Source organism: Manis pentadactyla, chromosome 6 (genome assembly GCF_030020395.1).
Source record: "Manis pentadactyla isolate mManPen7 chromosome 6, mManPen7.hap1, whole genome shotgun sequence".
Taxonomy (NCBI): domain Eukaryota; kingdom Metazoa; phylum Chordata; class Mammalia; order Pholidota; family Manidae; genus Manis; species Manis pentadactyla.
In genome coordinates this window covers 6,069,394-6,091,159 of record NC_080024.1, presented here as the reverse complement: position 1 = coordinate 6,091,159, position 21,766 = coordinate 6,069,394, and the positions used below count along the sequence as shown (strand labels likewise).

General features: G+C 41.7%; 1 long non-coding RNA gene and 1 pseudogene across 2 annotated transcripts in view; one reads left to right on the top strand and one right to left on the bottom strand.

Moving 5' to 3' along the window:
- Window positions 1-21,766, bottom strand: part of LOC118917171 (uncharacterized) — a 93,134-nt gene that overhangs the window by 52,060 nt on the left and 19,308 nt on the right. The window contains exon 4 of one of the 2 annotated variants that reach the window (XR_008998132.1): window positions 19,603-20,011. The exons of the other annotated variant lie outside the window; for it this stretch is intronic. This is a non-coding gene — a long non-coding RNA (uncharacterized LOC118917171). Of the gene's footprint in view, window positions 1-19,602; window positions 20,012-21,766 lie in introns of those variants that run through there. 2 annotated transcript variants of the gene reach the window in all.
- Window positions 257-21,182, top strand: LOC130684031 (UDP-glucuronosyltransferase 1A1-like; annotated as a pseudogene).

Sequence of the window (21,766 nt, the reverse complement as noted above, 5' to 3'; positions counted from 1 at the left end):
GTTCATTCAAGAGTGGGAGCTGAGGTTTTTTCATCTGAAAAATTTTTCCAACTGAATTATTCTTTTTGCCTATTAAGATATCCAGTGACGCTCTGCCCTCCTTATCTCTAAAACAAAACTCCCTGTCATCTTTCGCTGACAGCTACAGCCACGTGACACGGTCAAACAGTAACTTAGTGCATCGATTAGTGCTTGCGCCGTGGAAGGAGAAGAGGGCTCACGTGTGGGAGGCGAAAGGCTTGGGAAGCAGGGCACCATGGCGGCAGGATCCCAGGGTCCACGGCCGCTGGTCCTAGGCCTGCTGCTGTGAGCACTTGGCCCCATTGTGTCGCAGGGTGGGAAGGTATTGTTGGTTCCCATGGACGGCAGCCACTGGCTGAGCTTGCTTGGGGTCCTCCAGCAGCTGCAGGAGAGGGGACATGACATAGTCGTCATAGCGCCTGAGGCCTCCATGCACATTAAGGAAGGAGCGTTTTACACCTTGAAGACATACCCTGTGCCATACCAAAGGCAGGACCTGGAAGAGACTTTTACCAGTCTTGGGCATGACATTTTTGAGAATGAGCCTTTCCTGTGGCGTGTGGTCAAAACATACAAGAGAATCAAAAAGGACTCTGCTCTCCTCCTGTCCGCCTGCTCCCATTCACTGCACAACAAGGAACTGATGGCCTCCCTGGTGGAAAGCAGCTTCGATGTCGTGCTTACAGACCCTTTCCTTCCTTGTGGGCCCATTGTCGCCCAGTCCTTGGCTCTGCCTGCTGTTCTTCTCAAATGCCCTGCCATGCAGCCTGGATTTTCAGGGTGCCCAGTGTCCCAACCCTCCATCCTATGTGCCCAGGGCTCTGTCCCTGAACTCAGATCGCATGACCTTCCTGCAGAGGGTGAATAACATGCTCATCGCCTTCTCAGAGAACTTTCTGGGCAATGTGGCTTATTCCCCGTATGAACTGCTTGCCTCAGAAGTCCTTCAGCGAGATGTGACTGTCCAGGACCTTATGAGCTCTTCATCTATCTGGATTCTCAGAGGTGACTTTGTGAAGGATTACCCCAGACCCGTGATGCCCAATATGATTTTTGTTGGTGGGATCAACTGCAACAGCCATAATCCACTCTCTCGGGTGTGTATGTAAGTGGGAACTTTACAAGTGTATATTCTTGCAAGTATTTTGGAGAGACGAAGTTGCCACAGATAAATGCTGAATGAACAAGCTGACACACTCTCAAGTGTTCTCTTTTGTTAATATCCATCTTGCAAGTCTCCTGGGTCTGATTTGTAATTTAAATTTGTTTTTGGCATCATCTTCTGGGTTATTTCTTTGTATGGGACACATTGAGACAGTATCGTTTGGGCATTTATTTTGTGTGCTCCAGGAGATAGTAATCAGTTAAATGCCACAAGGGTTAAATGCTATAAGCACAGAGCGTTGTGTCCTGGATTCCTTGAAGAAAACAAATATGTGCTGCTTGCACCTTGCCCTGGGTTGCATCAGGCACGTGAAATTTCCAGATTGTTGAAATAATTATTTATATACATTTATAGATTCTGGCAGGGAAATTTGCCTTTATGATCAAGGTTTAAGCTACAGTTTTTAAATATTCTGATAGAAAGCTTGATCCTGCAGTATCTTCTGTTCTAATAACTAAATAACCAGACAGTCAAGTACTGACACTGGGCATGAGTCACACTCAATAGTAACGGTTATATGTTAATTTATTTCCCTACAGAATTTAAAGTGCGCAAGAAGTAGCATTCACATCCTCTTCCAAATCTCAACACAGGTGACAGAGAATAGCAGAAGCAGCTCCTTCGTATGAGGAATTGGGAAAGATTCTCTGTAGAGGTGACGTTTCAGTGGGAATTCATTTGTTTATCCTTCAACTATTGCTTGAGGATCTGCTGGTAGCCCCTGTCCTTTCCAGTTGCCAGCCTGATTCCTAATAAGGATCTATCATCACCCTGGGAGAACGTTGAATCTTCTTTCCAGGGTGTCTCCAGTGTGATTCCTATTTTAAGTGATCATGAAAATGTCATGACAAGGAGAAACTTTGGGCGACAGGAAGTATACCAAGTGAGAAATCAGGCACTGGGTGGATGCCTCCACTAGACTGCTGCATGACCAGACCCTGACTGCGGGGCTCTGAGTCCTCCCGTTACATAGAGATCTGGTGGCCCCTGCAGATTCCCCGGCACTAAGATTCTGACCCCAGTGGCCTATTGGGCAACTGTGTGGCTGGGGTGGTCTGGTTAAGAAAGAAGGAGGTGTTGATTTTCTGAAGGAAAAATGAGAAAACCTAATGTTACAGAAAACCTTTAATGATTCTTGTTAAGATAGAGGAAAAGGAAGAGGTGAAAGATTACCAAACCAACGGGCACATCTCAGATCAAAGGGAAAAAGCTAGTCAGCATGGCCAAGGCGGAGAGGTGTTAAAGAGAAATATTTCTGGCATCATTATGGAGGACCCGAAAGAAAACAATTGTGTATCACTTCTACATTGAAATGTAAAAATTTGGAGATGGGCGTGCCTCCTGGAAATTCTATTCAACATAGAAGGGCTTGTCTGTAAGTCTGCAGGAACATCTCCAGTTACACTGGCCTTCTGTCTATTTCCGGGACATTCCCGAGTCTTCCCCAGTTCAGGACCCTTGAGCATGTTGTTCCCTCTTTCTGGGATGCTGTTGCCTGAATTTGTTAGGTGTCTGTCTTCTTATTTTTTAGGTCAGCTGTAATGTCACTTCTTCAGGGAGCACTTCTGAGACGGCATCCCGTGCTATTTCCTTTGTAACACATCGAATACTGCCATCATTTCATTGTCATAATTGCTTATTGACCATGTCCTCCATAAACGCAGGGGCAGGGACCACTTCTGCTGGGCATTGAATCCTTATGGGTTTCATATATTTGGTGTCCTGTAAATGCCAGCATCTAAGGCATAAATTCAGCAAATATTTGTTAAATGAATAAAGGAAAATAGTAGTCGTTGCGTAGGTAGCAATCCTCAAGAGTTCTTTATACTCCTACAGTTATAGACAGATATATGTATATGCACAGAATCTTGGCTGCTTGTTTTACAAAAGCAGTAATACTGTATCCACAGTGCTCACATATCAGAATGTCATAGATATTGCTCCAGTTCTACAAATTAACTTTTTTAACTGCTCCATACTATTTCATGATATTTGTGTTCCACAAGTTATTCTGTTAGCCATCAACTCAAGTTCCCAAGGAGTAACAGTGAAATTTGTACCCAGGGTTTTCTGTTGTGCCTTCAAATATTACCCTAACAAAGATAAAATATTCTATAATTTTCTTCAGGTTCTATCCCTTTCTTATAAAATTTTCTCAAGTGTTTTATTGTTTTTTGGGGGTCACTCTTATGAATGTGATAGTTTTTCCATTTCTCTCTCCAGCAGGCTATCCACTCATGATCCAGCCATCTGTCCAAAATATTGATTTTCATCATTTTAAAAAGCTAGCATGCCATCTTTGGTCCATAAACAAAATTTGTTTTTTTTCTCTTCTGAAGTCCATACCAAATATTGGTTTTAGTGAATCCATTAGAATCTGTAAAAAACAGTTGAATAATGTTGGCAACCGTGAGAATTCCTGTCTTGCTCCTAATTTTAATGGAAATAGATTTTCATTTTACCCTTCTGCATTATGGTTGTCATTGATTTTTTTGCAAATAGTCTATTTACTTAAACTAGTTCCTTTACTTTAGGATGTTTAATGGAAGTGGCTGCAGCACAATCAACTGTCTTTCTTGATAATGACATTTTTTTGGTATCATTTATCAATACATTTTTCCCTCTGTGTTTGTCTAAGCAGTGAAGTGTGTGGGCCCCATGCTGGCTGATGCCCTGTGCGGCGCAAGCAAGCTGAGGCGTGAGGGTGTCTTTGTAAATTGTACCCGACAGTAGCCCTCTTTGTCCTACTTAATGTCTAGTGTGAAATGCCATTTTTTCATAATAACATCATGATTCCTGTGCTGTCACTTCTTTTGTTTACATTTTTCTCTAGTACCTCTTCAGTCCTCCTGTCTTCAACCTTCTTGCCTTCTTTTTATTTTTTATTTTTTTATTTTATTTATTTTATTATTTTTTTGAGAGGACATCTCTCATATTTATTGACCAGATGGTTGTTAACAGTAATAAAATTCTGTATAGGGGACTCAATGCACAATCATTAATCAACCCCAAGCCTAATTCTCAACATTCTCTAATCTTCTAAAGCATAACGAACAAGTTCTTACATGGTGAACAAATTCTTACATAGTGAATAAGTTCTTACATGGTGAACAGTGCAAGGGCAGTCATCACAGAAACTTTCGGTTTTGATCACGCATCATGAACTATAAACAATCAGGTCAAATATGATTATTTGTTTGATATTTTTTCTTTTTTGTGGTTGGCCATTTGAATTTTTTCTTTTTATTTCTTGTTTTTTTTTTTTTTGAGAGGGCATCTCTCATATTTATTGATCAAATGGTTGTTAACAACAATAAAATTCTCTAAAGGGGACTCAATGCTCAATGCATAATCATTAATCCACCCCAAGCCTAATTCTCGTCAGTCTCCAATCTTCTGAAGCATAACAAACAAGTTATTAAATGGTGAACAAATTCTTACATAGTGAATAAGTTCTTACATGGTGAGCAGTACAGGAGCAGTCATTACAGAAACTTTGGGTTTTGATCACACATCATGAACTATAAACAATCAGGTCAAATATGATTATTCGTTTGATTTTTATACTTGATTTATATGTAAATCCCACATTTCTCCCTTATTATTATTATTATTTTAATAAAATGCTGAAGTGGTAGGTAGATGCAAGATAAAGGTAGAAAACATAGTTTAGTGCTGTAAGAGGGCAAATGTAGATGATCAGGTGTGTGCCTGTAGACTAAGTATTAATCCGAGCTAGACAAGGGCAACAAAACATCCATGGATGCAGAAGATTTCTCTCAGAACAGGGGGGGTGAGGTTCTAAGCCTCACCTCTGTTGATCCCCAATTTCTCACCTGATGGCCCCCCTGCGACTGTGCCTGTCTTAGGTTGTTCCTCCCTTGAGGAATCTTACCCGTCTCTGGCTAACCAGTCATCTTCCGGGGCCATACAGGGGAAGTGTAAAGTTGGTAAGTGAGAGAGAAGCAATACTGTTTGAAAAGGTTACCTTTTTACTTCTTTGCAGGTTTATGCCCTGTGGCTTGTATGCCAAGCATTTGTCTTGAGGTATCCTTACCACCTGGAAGAAATATGACACTCGGTAATTTTGATATGAGGCACGAATTCTACTAAAGGGTTGTAATTAGGAAGGAAGAAGAAAAGCTATAGAAGTAGCAGATGGAAGAAAACATGGGAAGATTGATTATTTCTTTGACATATCTTCTTGTAGTGTAACATAAGCATGTATAGGTTTTAAACTACTAATTAAATTGCATGCACACATTAACATAATAGGAATACAGCTACATAACAAAAGCAGACCTACAATTACCAGCCATATCCAGTGAAACCAAGAAAACCAGTTAGGCACCCTAGGCATTTGTGAAAACTTATCAATGATATGATGGATATTGTCTAACTGAATTTGAATAGTTTGAGAACAATCAGAAAAATTAAAACAACACATTCCTTGGAAATGTTCACATCCCATATGTTCTTTTAACAGGAGACAGTCTATAGTCGCAAGATTTTGGAGCACTGCAACTTGCACTTCTCCTAATTCTTGGTTGAGTTCCGACAGTATAGATCCAGTCAAATTTGTTGTTTTACTGTATGCACAGGCCAGCTTAGATATCTCCTTCTTCATTCCAATGGCAAGTACAGGAACCGGTGAGATGAATGCAGCTACAACTGCAACAGCGCCAGGATCTTTGTTGAAGTTTTTTGATGATCATTTTCTGGAATGACTCTTCCAGGGAATGTTGATGTGGAAAGTTCTTCTTCATATCGTATCTTAATTCGTTTTCTGGGTAGCCAAATTAGGCTTTGATCCTCTGTATAAACACAAAGAAACCCTTTGCCCACACTTTGATATGCCTTTTATACCATTGTGAAGAACTTATAGGAGATCACCGCACAGGAACTGCTTTTTTTTTTTAAGAGAAAGGAATATTATCAGAAAAATGTACTTCCATAGCTGATCATCTGACACCCTTTAAATGATCAAAATTAAGGATATGTAAAGCATGCATTAATCATTGATTTGCAGTTAGTTTTATCCTATAAGGGAGTAATCCCCCTTTTCTCTCTTTCTTTTTTTTTGTTATCACTAATCTACAATTAGATGAAGCATATTATGTTTACTAGGCTCTCCCCTATATCAGGTAACCCGCACAAACCCCTTTACAGTCAGTCCATCAGCATAGCAAAATGTTGTAGAGTCACTACTTGTCTTCTCTGTGTTGTACAGCCCTCCCCTTTCTCCCACCCCCATATTATGCATGCTAATCATAATACCTGCTTTCTTCTTCTCCGCCCTTATCTCCCTCCCTACCCACCCATCCTCCCCAGTCCCTTTCCCTTTGGTACCTGTTAGTCCATTCTTGGGTTCTGTGATTTTGCTGCTGTTTTGTTCCTTCAGTTTTTCCTTTGTCCTTATACTCCAAAGATGAGTGAAATCATTTGGTATTTGTCTTTCTCCGCTTGGCTTATTTCACTGAGCATAATACCTCTAGCTCCATCCATGTTGTTGCAAATGGTAGGATTTGTTTTCTTCTTATGGCTGAATAACATTCCATTGTGTATATGTACCACATCTTGTTTATCCATTCATCTACTGATGGACACTTAGGTTGCTTCCAATTCTTGGCTATTGTAAATAGTGCTGCGATAAACATGGGGGTGCATCTGTCTTTTTCAAACTTGAGTGCTGCATTCTTAGGGTAAATTCCTAGAGGTGGAATTCCTGGGTCAAATGGTAAGTCTATTTTGAGCATTTTGAGGAACCTCCATTCTGCTTTCCACAATGGTTGAACTAATTTACATTCCCACCAGCAGTGTAGGAGTGTTCCCCTTTCCCCACAACCTCACCAACATTTCAACATTTGTTGTTGTTTGTCTTTTGGATGGTAGCCATCCTTACTGGTGTGAGGTGATACCTCATTGTGGTTTTAATTTGCATTTCTCTGATAATTAGCGATGTGGAGCATCTTTTCATGTGTCTGTTGGCCATCTGAATTTCTTTTTTGGAGAACTGTCTGTTCAATTCCTCTGCCCATTTTTTAATTGGATTATTTGTTTTTTGTTTGTTGAGGTGGGTGAGCTCTTTATATATTTTGGACGTCAAGCCTGTATCGGATCTGTCATTTACAAATATATTCTCCCATACTGTAGGGTACCTTTTTGTTCTATTGATGGTGTCTTTTGCTGTACAGAAGCTTTTCAGCTTAATATAGTCCCACTTGTTCATTTTTGCTTTTGTTTTCCTTGCCCGGGGAGATGTGTTCAAGAAGAGGTCACTCATGTTTATGTCTAAGAGATTTTTGCCTATGTTTTTTTCTAAGAGTTTTATGGTCTCATGACTTACATTCAGGTCCCTCATCTATTTTTATTTTACTTTTATGTATGGGGTTAGACAATGGTCCAGTTTCATTCTCTTACATGTAGCTGTCCAGTTTTGCCAGCACCATCTGTTGAAGAGACTGTCATTTCCCCATTGTATGTCCATGGATCCTTTATCAAATATTAATTGACCATATATGTTTGGGTTAATGTCTGGAGTCTCTAATCTGTTCCACTGGTCTGTGGCTCTGTTTTGCCAGTACTAAATTGTCTTGATTACTATGGCTTTGTAGTAGAGCTTGAAGTTGGGGAGTGAGATCCCCCCTACTTTATTCTTCTTTCTCAGGATTGCTTTGGCTATTCTGGGTCTTTGGTGTTTCCATATGAATTTTTGAACTATCTGTTTCAGTTCATTGAAGAATGTTGCTGGTAATTTGATAGGGATTGCATCAAATCTGTAAATTGCTTTGGATGGGATGGCCATTTTGTTTATATTAATTCTTCCTAGCCACAAGTATAGGATGAGTTTCCATTTGTTAGTGTCCCCTTTAATTTCATTTAAGAGTGACTTGTAGTTTTCAGGGTATAGGTCTTTAACTTCTTTGGTTAGGTTTATTCCTAGGTATTTTATTCGTTTTGATGTAATTGTGAATGGAGTTGTTTTCCTGATTTCTCCTTCTATTGGTTCATTGCTTGTGTATAGGAAAGCCACAGATTTCTGTGTGTTAATTTTGTATCCTGCAACTTTGCAGTATTCTGATATCAGTTCTAGTAGTTTTGGAGTGGAGTCTATAGGGTTTTTTATGTACAATATCATGTCACCTGCAAATAGTGAGTTTAACTTCTTCTTTACCAATCTGGATTCCTTGTATTTCTTTGTTTTGTCTGATTGCCATGGCCAGGACCTCCAGTACTATGTTAAATAACAGTGGGGAGAGTGGGCATCCCTGTCTTGTTCCTGATCTCAGAGTAAAAGCTTTCAGCTTCTCGCTGTTCAGTATGATGTTGCCTGTGGGTTTATCATATATGGCCTTTATTATGTTGAGGTACTTGCCCTCTATTCCCATTTTGCTGAGAGTTTTTATCATGAATGTATGTTGAACTTTGTCAAATGCTTTTTCAGCATCTATGGAGGTGATCATGTGGTTTTTGACTTTCTTTTTGTTGATGTGGTGGATGATGTTGCTGGATTTTCGAATGCTGTCCCATCCTCGGTTCCCTGGGATGAATCCCACTTGGTCATGGTGTATGATCCTTTTGATATATTTTTGAATTCGGTTTGCTAATATTTTATTGAGTATTTTTGCATCTACATTCATCAGGGATATTGGTCTGTAATTTTCTTTTTTGGTGGGGTCTTTACATGGTTTTGGTATTAGGGTGATGTTGGCTTCATAGAATGAGTTTGGGAGTATTCCCTCCTCTTCTATTTTTTGGAAAACTCTAAGGAGAATGGGTATTATGTCTTCTCTGTATGTCTGATAAAATTCCGAGTTAAATCCGTCTGGCCCGGAGGTTTTGTTCTTGGGTAGTTTTTTGATTACCGTTTCAATTTCTTTGCTCGTAATTGGTTTGTTTAACTTTTGTGTTTCTTCCTTGGTCAGTCTTGGAAGGTTGTATTTTTCTAGGATGTTGTCCATTTCTTCTGGGTTTTCCAGCTTGTTGGCATATAGGTTTTCATAGCAGTCTTTAATAATTCTTTGTATTTCTGTGAAGTCTGTCATGATTTTTCCATTCTCATTTCTGGTTCTGTTGATTTGTGTTGATTCTCTTTTTCTCTTAATAAGTTTGGCTAGAGGCTTATCTATTTTGTTTATTTTCTCAAAGAACCAGCTTTTGGTTTCATTGACTTTTTTGCTATTGTTTTATTCTTCTCAATTTTGTTTATTTCTTCTCTGATCTTTATTATGTCCCTCCTTCTGGTGACTTTAGGCCTCATTTGTTCTTCTTTTTCCAGTTTCGATAATTGTGGTGTTAGACTATTCATTTGGGATTGTTCTTACTTCTTCAAGTGTTCCTGGATTGCTATATACTTTCCTCTTAAGACTGCTTTCGCTGCGTCCCACAGAAGTTGGGGCTTTGTGTTCTTGTCATTTGTTTCCATATATTCCTTCATCTCCATTTCAATTTTTTCATTGATCCATTGATTATTTAGGAGCATGTTGTTAAGCCTCCATGTGTTTGTGAGCCTTTTTGTTTTCTTTGTAGAATTTATTTCTAGCTTTATACCTTTGTGGTCTGAAACGTTGGTTGGTAGAATTTCAATATTTTGGAATTTACTGAGGCTCTTTTTGTGAGCTAGTATGTAGTCTATTCTGGAGAATGTTCCATGTGCACTTGAGAAGAATGTGTATCCTGTTGCTTTTGGATGTAGAGTTCTATAGATGTCTATTAGGTCCATCTGTTCTACTGTGTTGTTCAGTGCCTCCGTGTCCTTACTTTTCTGCCCAGTGGATCTATCCTTTGGGGTGAGTGGTGTGTTGAAGTCTCCTAAAATGAATGCATTGCATTCTATTTCCCCCTTTAGTTCTGTTAGTATTTGTTTCACATATGCTGGTGCTCCTGTGTTGGGTGCATATATATTTAGAATGGTTATATCCTCTTGTTGGACTGAGCCCTTTATCATTATGTAGTGTCCTTCTTTATCTCGTTACTTTCTTTGTTTTGAAGTCTATTTTGTCTGATATTAGTACTGCAACCCCTGCTTTCTTCTCGCTGTTGTTTGCTTGAAATACGTTTTTCCATCCCTTGACATTTAATCTGTGCATGTCTTTGGGTTTGAGGTGAGTTTCTTGTAAGCAGCATATCGATGGGTCTTACTTTTTTATCCATTCTATTACTCTGTGTCCTTTGATTGGTGCATTCAGTCCATTTACATTTAGGGTGACTTTTGAAATATATGTACTTATTGCCATTGCAGGCTTTAGATTCGTGGTTACCAAAGGTTCAAAGTTAGCCTCTTCAGTATCTTACTGCCTAACTTAGCTCGCTTATTGCGCTGTTATATACACTGTCTGGAGATTCTATTCTTCTCTCCCTTCTTATTCCTCCTCCGTTCTTTATATGTTGGTTGTTTTATTCTGTGTTCTTTCGTGTTTCCTTTAACTGCTTTTAGTGGGTAGTTGATTTTACTTTTTTGCCTTAAGTTAGTATTTGATTGGTCTGCTTTCTTTGCTGTGATTTTATTTTCTCTGATGACATCAGTTTTGTTTTAGGAGTGTTCCCATCTAGAACAGTCCCTCTAAAATACCCTGTAGAGGTGGTTTGTGGGAGGGAAATTCCCTCAACTTTTGCTTGTCTGGGAACTGTTTAATCCATCCATCATAATTAAATGATAATCGTGCTGGATATAGTATCCTTGGTTCAAGGCCCTTCTGTTTCCTTGCATTAAATGTATCATGGCATTCTCTCCTGGCCTGTAAAGTTTCTGTTGAGAAGTCTGATGATACCCTGATGGGTTTTCCTTTATACGTGACCTTTTTCTCTCTAGCTGCCTTTAAACCTCTTTCCTTTTCCTTGATCTTTGCCATTTTAATTATATGTTTTGGTGTTGTCCTCCTTGGGTCCTTTCTGTCAGGAGTTCTGTGTATTTCCGTGGTCTGTTCGATTATTTCCTTCCCAAGTTTGGGGAAGTTTTTAGCAAATATTTCTTCAAAGACATTTTCTATCCCTTTTTCTCTCTTCTTCTTCTGGTACCCCTATAATGCGGATATTGTTCCTTTTGGATTGGTCACACAGTTCTCTTAATATTGTTTCATTCCTGGAGATCCTTTTTTCTCTCTCTATGTCAGCTTCTATGCGTTCCTGTTCTCTGGTTTCTATTCCATCAATGGCCTCTTGCATCTTATCCATTCTGCTTATAAATCCTTCCAGAGTTTGTTTCACTTATGTAATCTCCTTCTGTGCATCTGTAATCTCCCTCCGGACTTCATCCCTTAGCTCTTGTATATTTCTCTGCATCTCCATCAGCACGTTTATGATTTTTATTTTGAATTCTTTTTCAGGAACACTGGTTAGGTCTGTCTCCTTCGCAGGAGTTGATTCTGTGATCTTTGTCTGCCTGGAATTTTGCCATTTCATGGTGATAGAGATAGTTTGCAGAGCTGGCACAAATGATGGCTGGAAGAATTTTTCTTCTTGTTGGTTTGTGGCCTTCCTCTCCTGGGAGAACAGCGACATCTAGTAGCTTGTGCTCGGCAGTTGGGCGCAGAGAGGGCTTCTGATTCCTGCCGACTGCTATGGAGTTTATCTCCGCTGTTGCTGTGGGCGTGGCTTACCTCAGGGTCTGCTCCAATATGGTGGAGTCCCGTTGGAGGTGGAGCGGCCGAGAGGCTATTTATCTCCATGAGGGTCCTCCGTGCTCCCTGCTGCCCAGCGGGTTAGAGTGCCCAGAGTGTCCCAGGACGCTTCCATCTGGTTTTTGGGTCCCTGTCCCTTTAAGACATCCAAAAAGCACTCAGAAAAAAAAAAAAAAAAGCCACTCGCTTTTCTTTGTCGTAGGGCGCCGGCCTCAGGGACCCGCTCACAGGTCTTGCTGTCCTGTTTCCCTAGTATCCAGAGCCCCGCGCACGAACTGTGTCTGTGCTCTGGTGTAGGTGGCTGTGGCTGGGTGTTCAGCAGTCCTGGGCTCCATCTCCCTCCCCATTCCGACTCCTCTCCTCCCACCAGAAGCTGGGGTGAGGGACGATCGGGTCCCGCCAGGCTGGGGCTTATATCTTACCCTTCGCGAGGCGCTCGGTTCTCACAGGTGTGGATGTGGTCTGGATGTTGTCCTGTGTCCTCTGGTCTCTATTCTAGGAAGAGTTGTCTTTGTTATATTTTCATAAATATATGTGGTTGAGGGAGGAGATTTCCACTGCTCTACTCAAGCTGCCGTCTTGGCTCCATCCATGTTTGGCCTTCTTTGTAAAAATCATCAAGCTGGTATTTTTAACCTGGCCAGGCAGATTCCTTTAACAGGTGGTTTTTTTCCTGTTTGCACTTAATTTATTTATTATCTGATTGTAACTATATCAGATTATTTTTATTTTGCATTATCATTTTCCCTTTTCCTGATTTTTGTTGGTTTGCCAACTTCCTGTTTATTTTCTTTTTTCCTTTTTTGTTTATGAAAGAATGCTAGTCTACACTTCCGTGCCTCTAGTGGAGATTGTCCCATTCCTGACATTCTTGGTAAAGTCTTTATTTGATAAGCTCTTTAAAGACAGTCCATAGTGAGAGCAGAGCCTGGGCATGTCTTCTGGATACCTGAAAGACAGAAGTTAGCAGAACAGCTTTGAGAGGAAAGGAACAAGATTTGGAATTCCCAGATGACTTTCCCTGCCCAGGGGGAGACCAGCTCTGTGGACAAGTAGAGACTCGGAGATGACATCCACACACCCATGTGGCATCTGAGGAAAAAAGTCCAGCAGATCAATGGCAACAGAGACTTGATGATGAGGAGAAAGACTGTGACCACTAAACTTGCAATCTTCCAGGGTGCTCTGAGCTCATTATATGATAACACAACATGCTCCCAACATGCCAAGGGCCTACGAGAATGATTCTTGAAAGACAAAGACTTTTAGAAAGGGATAATGTAACGCAAGACTGGAACTAAAAATACTAAACTCTCAGCAAAAGTTAGGACCCATGTGAAAAGCCCCACTGGAGAGGGTGATTGCGTTCGCATCCAGAGGTGGCCTTTTTTTTTCTGGATGGAGATAAGAGGTGGGGATCAAGGGTTATTTTCAGTTAGCAGGTTGCCTCACTCTTTGGCCGATCCAGAGTCTGTGAAGTCAGAGCAAGGCTTAGGGGATGCTTTACCATGTATGGGGCGTACCTTGCCATTACTGAGTCCTGAAACCTGGTGCAGGATAGGCTTCGGCCGTGATAACACAGTCTCTGCAGCAGGCCCCTTGGTGATATGTAGGTGAACTTCCTGTCATGTCACTTAAACTTTAGCCAAGCCTTGCTATTTAACTTTAGCTGCTTCTGGGTCCCATTTTGCGTTAATCACACCCTTTGGGTGGATGAGTGCTTGTGTGGGAGGCTGTTCAAGGAGGGCAATTAAGAGTTGGCCCTTTCGAGACAAGGTTAAAGTAGGAGTGGGTTTCATGGAGAGAAGGTTCCAGGAAATTAGGGAAGCTCAGGAAAGAGCTTAAAGAATGCTTGGATAGGGGCTGTCTCTCCCCAAGAAAGAAGGATGTGGTACAGATCCTAGGAGAGACCTCGGGAAAACCACCCTCAGGATATTCTTGCTGCAGACCAGAAAGGCAGCAGAGTCGGGGTGTGGGTGACGCTGGACTCCCGGACCTTTCAGATGAGCCCAGTGGGAAAGGCCAAGACTCTGCCGCTAGGAGCCAGAGGCCTCGAGGACAGCCTCGTGCTGGTGGGGACGGATAGACAGTGGGCTCCCCAGCATTTGGGCTTTACTGGTCTCGCTCAGGATCAAGCTTGTCAGAAATCTCTTAAAAGCGTGTGTGCTGAGCCCTGTTGAAAGACTCCCACGTCTCACATCCCGGGCTCCAGGTGTTCTGATTTGCTCAGGACTCTTCAGGTTTTAACCCCAAGAGTCCAATATCCCGCGAAGCCCCTCAGTTCTGGGCAAAGCCTACCATGTTATGTCATCTCTAATGCCCTTTGGTGGCACGTAAAACCATTTGCGAGACTCCTGGGTTGTTAGTTTGATCACCACAAACCCACGGTTGGGGGAACATTGCCATACTTACACTTTGCTCTAGTTCCTCTACGTGGACTTGCCCCTGTGAGCCTGCAGGTGTGTGTTTCCTGAAGACCAAAGGACCCTGGAGTTGTCTTTGAGGGTTGGACACAGATTAGGCTGAGCTAAGTCCATTGCCCAGGGTGGAATCAAGGTGCTTCTTGGCTCTCTTCCTGGGGACACACGCAGCACTCTTATCTTCAGGTTCCCCGGTTTCAGTGCTGTAGCTAATACTGCTGACCTTCCGATTGAATTATCTTTTTGTTGCATCCTTTCAGAGCTTTTGAGATCTACCTTTATAGTGGATTCCTTCTTATTTTAGGGATGAGCCCTTGATAGGTTGTAATCTGTAATCTGTATTTCCGAGCTGGGTTTCCTGCCATCTGTTTCTCACCATGACACAGACGCCGTCCAAAATCCCATCCTCTCACTTCACCCAAGGGAACCACAGATTGTTCATTTTCCGGTAGCTGTATGATTCATTATTAACTAGAAAATCACTCACAGTTTATACTTAAATACACCTAAACTCATTTGATTAAAAAAAAATTCCTCCTTGTTAAGAAACACGAGCTTTATCAGCAGTGGGAAGGACTCGGAAGCAACCCAGCCCCAGTTTTCTGTGAGGCTGCCTTTCATGCAGTAAGGCGACAAACTGGTGTTATCTGTGGTGGGCTTGTCGTGCAGCCCTGTCTCTGTTCTTCATTCCTTATTCCCTGGGTCATCTGGCCCAGAAGTTTCTTTAGAAACAAGTCCCATTGCTTTGTCTTGAGCTTCCTCCTTAAGTAGCCAAGGATACAATGCCCATAGGCACTCAGCCTTATAGCTCAATCTTCCTTGGATGATAGTGGTAGACATAGTGCTAGAAGGAATCTGCTTCTGGGGCAGGACATGAGCATCCTGTGGGTTCATACAAGGGGTGGGTTGAGACTCAGTGCCTGTCTAGCCTTCCCACCAGGGGCTTTGGAAGTCAGGGTTTACTATGTACTTGACTCTCTCTGAATTGCACAGAAGGGGCTCAGATCATTGACACACACTTGGCAAGAGTTTCTGCCCCCCATTTCATATCTTTCATACCTAGGAAGGAATAATTTGCTTTTTACAGTATATTATGGAACCAGCAAAGAAAGATTCAAATATATTTCTGTATTTTCTTCTTGCTAAGTCAAGAAAGCTGACTTACATTCTTTAGAGAGCTCTTCTCCAGGAAAGGCAGAAAAATGCAATGTTGGGTGGTTAAATTAACCCCTGGGTTGATGTGAATGTCCTCTTTAATCATCCAAGTGGACTGGCTGTCCAAGAAGACTCTACTTCCTGCTGCAAGGAAGCAGTTGTCAAAGGTCATCTTTACTATTTGAGGTTTTCCCTTAATCATGAGCCTAAGCCTTAACACTGTAACTTGGTGCTTTAACTGCATTCATTGTGTCAACACAAAAGGAATATTCCAGAAGCTTTGAAAAGTAATACAGATCTTTGCTGTAGATTTTCTTAAGGTTCAGTGCAAGAGGTTTAGAGTCCACAGAAAAGTGTTCTGAAATCCTCTTTGGACCGCTTCCCTCTCCCCCGATGGTTCCTTCGGTGGCAGCTGCTCATAGGTGCTCTCCTCTCCCACGCTGCTCACTGCCCTCCCTCCCTCCCTCCTCACGATCTTCTGCTTTCTCTTTTGTCCTTCATCCCCAAGGCTGCTTTTTCCTTTCCCAGCCACCTCAACCCTGGGGAAGCAGACATGGTCTTATATCTGATGGCTTTCCTTTCGGAGAATCAGGACATTACCTGGGTTCTGTGTCTCAAAGACCCCAAGAGCCAGCCCTGTGAGTGAGAAGCCTTTCTCCTTTGGAAGGGGGGGAGGGAGAAACTGTGGCACACACCAGTGCTTTGTGTCTCTATCACACACACACATTTAGCCCTATAATCATACTCTTTAGAGGAAGATACCTGATTCAGAGCTTAGTGTATGCAGTCACCAAAGAATACGAGAAAAAATTAACTGGAAATTTATCTTTTGGCCCTAGGAATTTGAAGCCTATATTAACGCTTCTGGAGAACATGGGATTGTGGTTTTCTCCTTGGGCTCAATGATCTCACAGATTCCCGAGAAGAAAGCCATGGAAATTGCTGATGGTTTGGGCAAAATACCTCAGACCGTAAGGCGATTTCCTTATATCTACCTTCACAAGATTTCTAAGCCCAGACTCCCAGTTTCTAATTAATTCTATTAGTTAGACTTTTGATTTGGTTTCCCTGCCATTCCCAGTTATTAATCCAAAGTTCTTCTTTTTCATATTTCACTCTCAAACGCACTGTTAAACCATGGTCCACTTCACTCAGAGGAGGTTTGGAGCCCACAGAACGTGTTCTGAAATCCTCCTTGGACAGCTTTCCTCTCCCCCAAGCATCCCCATTTTCTCGAAGAGACTCAGGTGTATCAAGGAGAACTTACTTTGAAAAGACTATGAATCGGATAGTGTTTCTTCATATTGTGGAGGAGGTGTCCTCCAAAGGGCTGTGTGTTAGGACACTGAATTCATTTTTTATAGTTCTTCTTTTACAGTTCTATACCCACCCATCTTATTAAGTAATCTTTCCCTTGAAGTGCAGAAAAGTGCAACATCATGAATATACAGCTTGAGGAATTTTCACAAATTTACAGAACGTTACCAGTCCCCAAAGCCTTCTTAGTCACCACACTTCCCCCCCACAAGGTTATATTCACGCAGAGGACTCCATTTTCTAGATACTATAGCAGATTTTTAAAAAATCATACTATGCTAAGCTCTGTTCTTCTCTCTGCAAGGTCCTGTGGCGGTATACTGGACCTCGGCCATCAAATCTTGCAAATAATACAATTCTTGTCAAGTGGCTGCCCCAAAATGATCTACTTGGTAAGTGGGGAGGATATGAGATGTAGGTCAAAGCAAGGTTAAATTAAGAAAGCAGTATAGGCATGACTGTTCTAAAGGATTGCTTTGCTAGAAGATATTATGGCCAGCGTATCCCACATTGCTTTTTACCTAGTGGGCAACTCAACCCACATTTTGTTCTGCAAACTTCTGCAGGGGCTACATTTGCACAGCACTGAGTCCTGAGAGATCTTTCAGGACCTAGATGTGTTCAGTTGTGAAGCTCAGTGACTTAACCACTGGCGCCCCGCCCTGTTTGATTCCCAGGTCACCCGAAGACGCGGGCCTTTATCACGCACTCCGGCTCCCACGGCATATACGAAGGGATATGCAACGGTGTCCCCATGGTGATGCTGCCCTTGTTTGCCGACCAGATGGACAACGCAAAGCGCATGGAGACCCGGGGGGCTGGGGTGACCTTGAATGTCCTGGAAATGACGTCTGAAGATTTAACAAATGCCCTGAAAACTGTCATCAATGAGAAAAGGTAAGAGAGAATATGCAGAGGAATACTCACTGTATTTAGGCCACAGAATTCACAATAAATATTCAACTGAAAATCAAATATGTAAAAATATAATTTACAAGTAAGATGATTGGGGTTGTTATTAGTCATTTTATAAAAGGATGCTTTAATTCTGACAGAATGTATCACAGCAATGATATTAAATATTAATCTCCTTGCTGGATTTAAAAGTTCTATTTCTAACAAAACAGTGTCACCATAATAGATATCTGATGAAATTCCCACAAAGAGAAAACTGTCCCAGTACACGAGGCACCGTGTCCACAAGATAAACACAAACCAGGTCCTTAGAAGTATGGCTTTTCTCATCACTGAAACCTGTAAGAAACTTGGTCCATGGCGATTTATAAATGAGGTGGTAGATAATGTGGTATTACAAAGGTTTATAATAAGAGCAAAGACAAGTTTGTTCAAATGACGCTCTGAAAATGATTCAAAAGGCAAAGCCATCAGATCAAAGGATCTCCATGAAATGTGTTGTGTTACTGCCAAACTCACTAGTAATAGGCTGATCAAAATCTTATGTGAAGAAGTGGTGGCCGGGGTAGACTTCATCCAACAGTAATGTGTTTGTATATGTGTGTGTGTGTTGGGGAGAGTGTCAGCAGCCTTCACCTGTAGTTGCTTCATTTTGAAAGACACATCAGGACAGATGTGAAGACACGAGTGTGTTCAGATGTGATGAGACACTACATGTTGGGGACACACCGAGCCTAGACAAGGGAAGATGGGAAGAAAGGGTGGTGCTCACGTGGGTATGGTGCCAAAGCATAAAAAAGAAAAGTCCACATAAGTCGGGGTAAAGGGCTGGTAACCATCTGCCCAGTGCTGAGTGTGAGGTTCTTATCCTCTCAGCCCAGCTGGCCTCTTCTGGCGGCGCAGCTTGTAAGCGTCAGGCTCCGTGGTTCACACTGAAGACGATTCAAACTTGTCTTCTCTCCACGTGCTGATGAAACATCAGGTTTCTTGAGGTTTACGTTAGTAATATAATTTTGATCTTTTGATTGGTGGTATAGACAACTGCTTGTAACCCAAAAATGACTTGGTAGAAGTTCTGTACTGCATTACTATCTTTTAAAGACATGAAGCCATCAGTTATCAACTAACTTCACCTATTCGTTTGTGAGCCAGCCCTGTCTAATTGTGAATCTCCATGTTCCCAAAACTCTAAGCTGAGACTATACCTACAGAAAATAGAGAGAAATAATGGATAAATTTCAACATCAGATTATGCAAGCAGGCCATAGCAGGTGCTGAATAATATTGAATGAATGAAAGTTCCAAGAAAATCTTGTTTAAGAGATTTATATAAAAGGAAGATGTTTAACAGGATTTATGGCCAAATATTAATATTTCATTATAATAACATGTCCAAGTAAGATGATGGACATGTTTAAGGACAGCAATGATCAAAATTATTCCTGTATAAAAATGTATTATTTTCTCTTTTTCTTTCTGTTTTTCTTCTCCTCTTTCTGCTCTGGCATCCATACTAACGGGTGGAAGCATCTAACCCATGTTGGATTTGGAGATTCTGATTTAGCTATCAGCACTGTCCAAAAAAAGCAACAACCCAGAAATCATTTTGCATAACAGATTGCATAGGCACAGCTTCATGCTAAATGTCACACGTGGATAGTTTGATGTTTCTACAACTGAATTGAAAGTGTACAGCATCTTGGAGATGGCACTTAAAAATGGCTTTTACGTTGACTAAATGTGACTGTTTCCAACTACCGGCAGGAAACCATTCATAATTTCTGCCACGACCTTTTCCTTTATTTATTTATCTTATTATAAAGAACGCAATCAGCGACAAAGAATGTGTGTGTGTGTGTGTGTGTGTGTGTGTGTGTGTGTGTGTGTGTGTGTGTGTGCGGCAGGAAACCATTCATAATTTCTGCCACGACCTTTTCCTTTATTTATTTATCTTATTATAAAGAACGCAATCAGCGACAAAGAATGTGTGTGTGTGTGTGTGTGTGTGTATTCTTTCCTGACTGTAATAGAAATACATCTCCTCTACCAAGTTTGTAAAATCTGGTTGCATTCTTAACTGGAAGCAGGCATGTAGGGTGGGCGGTTCACTACCGTGGGTGTTCCGCACATTCACATACTGTCTTGCTGTTTAGCTATAAGAAGAGCATCATGAACCTCTCCAGCCTTCACAAGGACCGCCCCATGGAGCCGCTGGACCTGGCTGTGTTCTGGGTGGAGTTCGTGATGAGGCACAAGGGGGCGCCGCACCTGCGCCCCGCGGCCCACGACCTCACCTGGTACCAGTACCACTCTTTGGACGTGATGGGCTTCCTTCTGGCCATTGTGCTGGCAGTTGTCTTCATCACGTACAAATGCTGTGCTTTCGGCTGCCCCAAGTGCTTTGGGAAGAAAGCGCAGGTTAAGAAACCTCACAAATCTAAGGCACACTGAGAAGTGGGTGGGAAATGGGGTGACCCAAACTTGCAAAGAGAGCCAGTGTTCAATTCATGTGATTATGAAAGAAATACTCAGTCCTAAACTAGGTACCCCAGAGTGTATTTAAAATAAAACTATTGAATCGGCAGTCACACCTAAAGGTAGAGATATGTGAATATGAGTTCGGCTCCATTGGGGATCTCTGATCTGGACTACACCTGTCATCTTTCAAATGACTTGCTGAGAGAGAGGTTCGGACAGGCCTCCTTCACTCTCCACTACTTTTCTTTCTCAGAAATGGGGACTGGTTTGGGAGCCCAGGTCTCAGAGATGGTCCCCCAGCTGCCGCTGAAACCACAGTTCTAATATCGTCATCTGACTTCTGTAGATGGTTGTGATCGATTCCTTCACTGATAATGGCAGTTTAATTTATGTTCATGCTTCACAGATGTCACTTGGTGTATTTAAAAAAGGAAATGTTTATTCTTGTAGGGCATAGTACTTGAAATAAAGCAATGACATAATTCCTTTATTTCAATAAATGAAATAAATGAAAGAGTCTTTCAAGAACGTGTGTAATGTCTGACTATTGGGGGAGAAGAATGGTGCACAAAATTGATGGGTGGCATCCTCGAAAGGAGAATCATCGCTTGTGCCAAATGGATCTAAATTTGCTAAAAGCTTGTGCCAAATGGATCTGAATTCGTTAAGTAGTGTCAGGCAAGTTTATTTTCTCTGATATTTTCCACAATGAATGACATATGAATTCTTAAAAATTTTATTTCTAAGGTGTTCTTGTCTTCATTGCTGTTGCACTTATTTGTTGTTAAATTATGTGTTCTAATTATAAAGGTAGTGCATGATTATGACAGGAAATTTGAAAAATATAGAGGTGCACACATACACACACCAGAAAATAAAACTCTCCGGTAGTCACATTTCCCCAAACTACTGAACAGTTACCACTTTGGCAAATCCATATACATATAAAGCATTGCAATGATACCAAACACATCCAGTGCCTTTTCCTTCCCTTCTAACATTCCTTTCTCACTTTATCAGGAGTGTTCTCCCTAGGTTTTTGTATAACGTGTTTTTAGTGGCCAAGAAGTATCTGTCTACTGCATGGATACACTAGGATTTATTTAATTGCTACTTCTGGGTGGATTCACTTTTATTTTCTTTTATATAAAAGGCCTCACTGAATAGCCTAGCTAGGTCTTAGCACATATTCATAAAGACATCCATGGGAAAGGGCTTTGTAACACAATCCAATAGCTCCCAGGTGGCATGAATTTCCCTGCAACTTGCAGGTAGACAAAGGGCAGGCTCGGAGGGGCTCTAAAAGCCAGAGCACGCAGGAGAGAAATGCAGGTGCAGTGGCGGAGACGGGCCCTTGGGTGTGAGGGGATCTGAGTGCGGCACCACAGCGCTGCTTCCCTGGGCAAATGGTTTGAGATATTCCCAGACTGTAGCCAGAGAGGTTCTAACACTGTGAGAGAGCCACGTCCCTGCACCCTCCTCAGTATAAATATCTTGAAAAAACATCAGTTTGATAGGTGAAAAGTGGGATCTTCTTGTAAATTTTCTTCTCCCCCCCACCGTTCCTCCCCTCCCTCTCCTCCCCCCCCCCCCCCCCGCCTTTTTCTTCTTCCTATTGGAGATTGTATCTTTCCTTCAAACTGACGAGCCACTTGTCTTTTTTGTTTGGAGAGTCC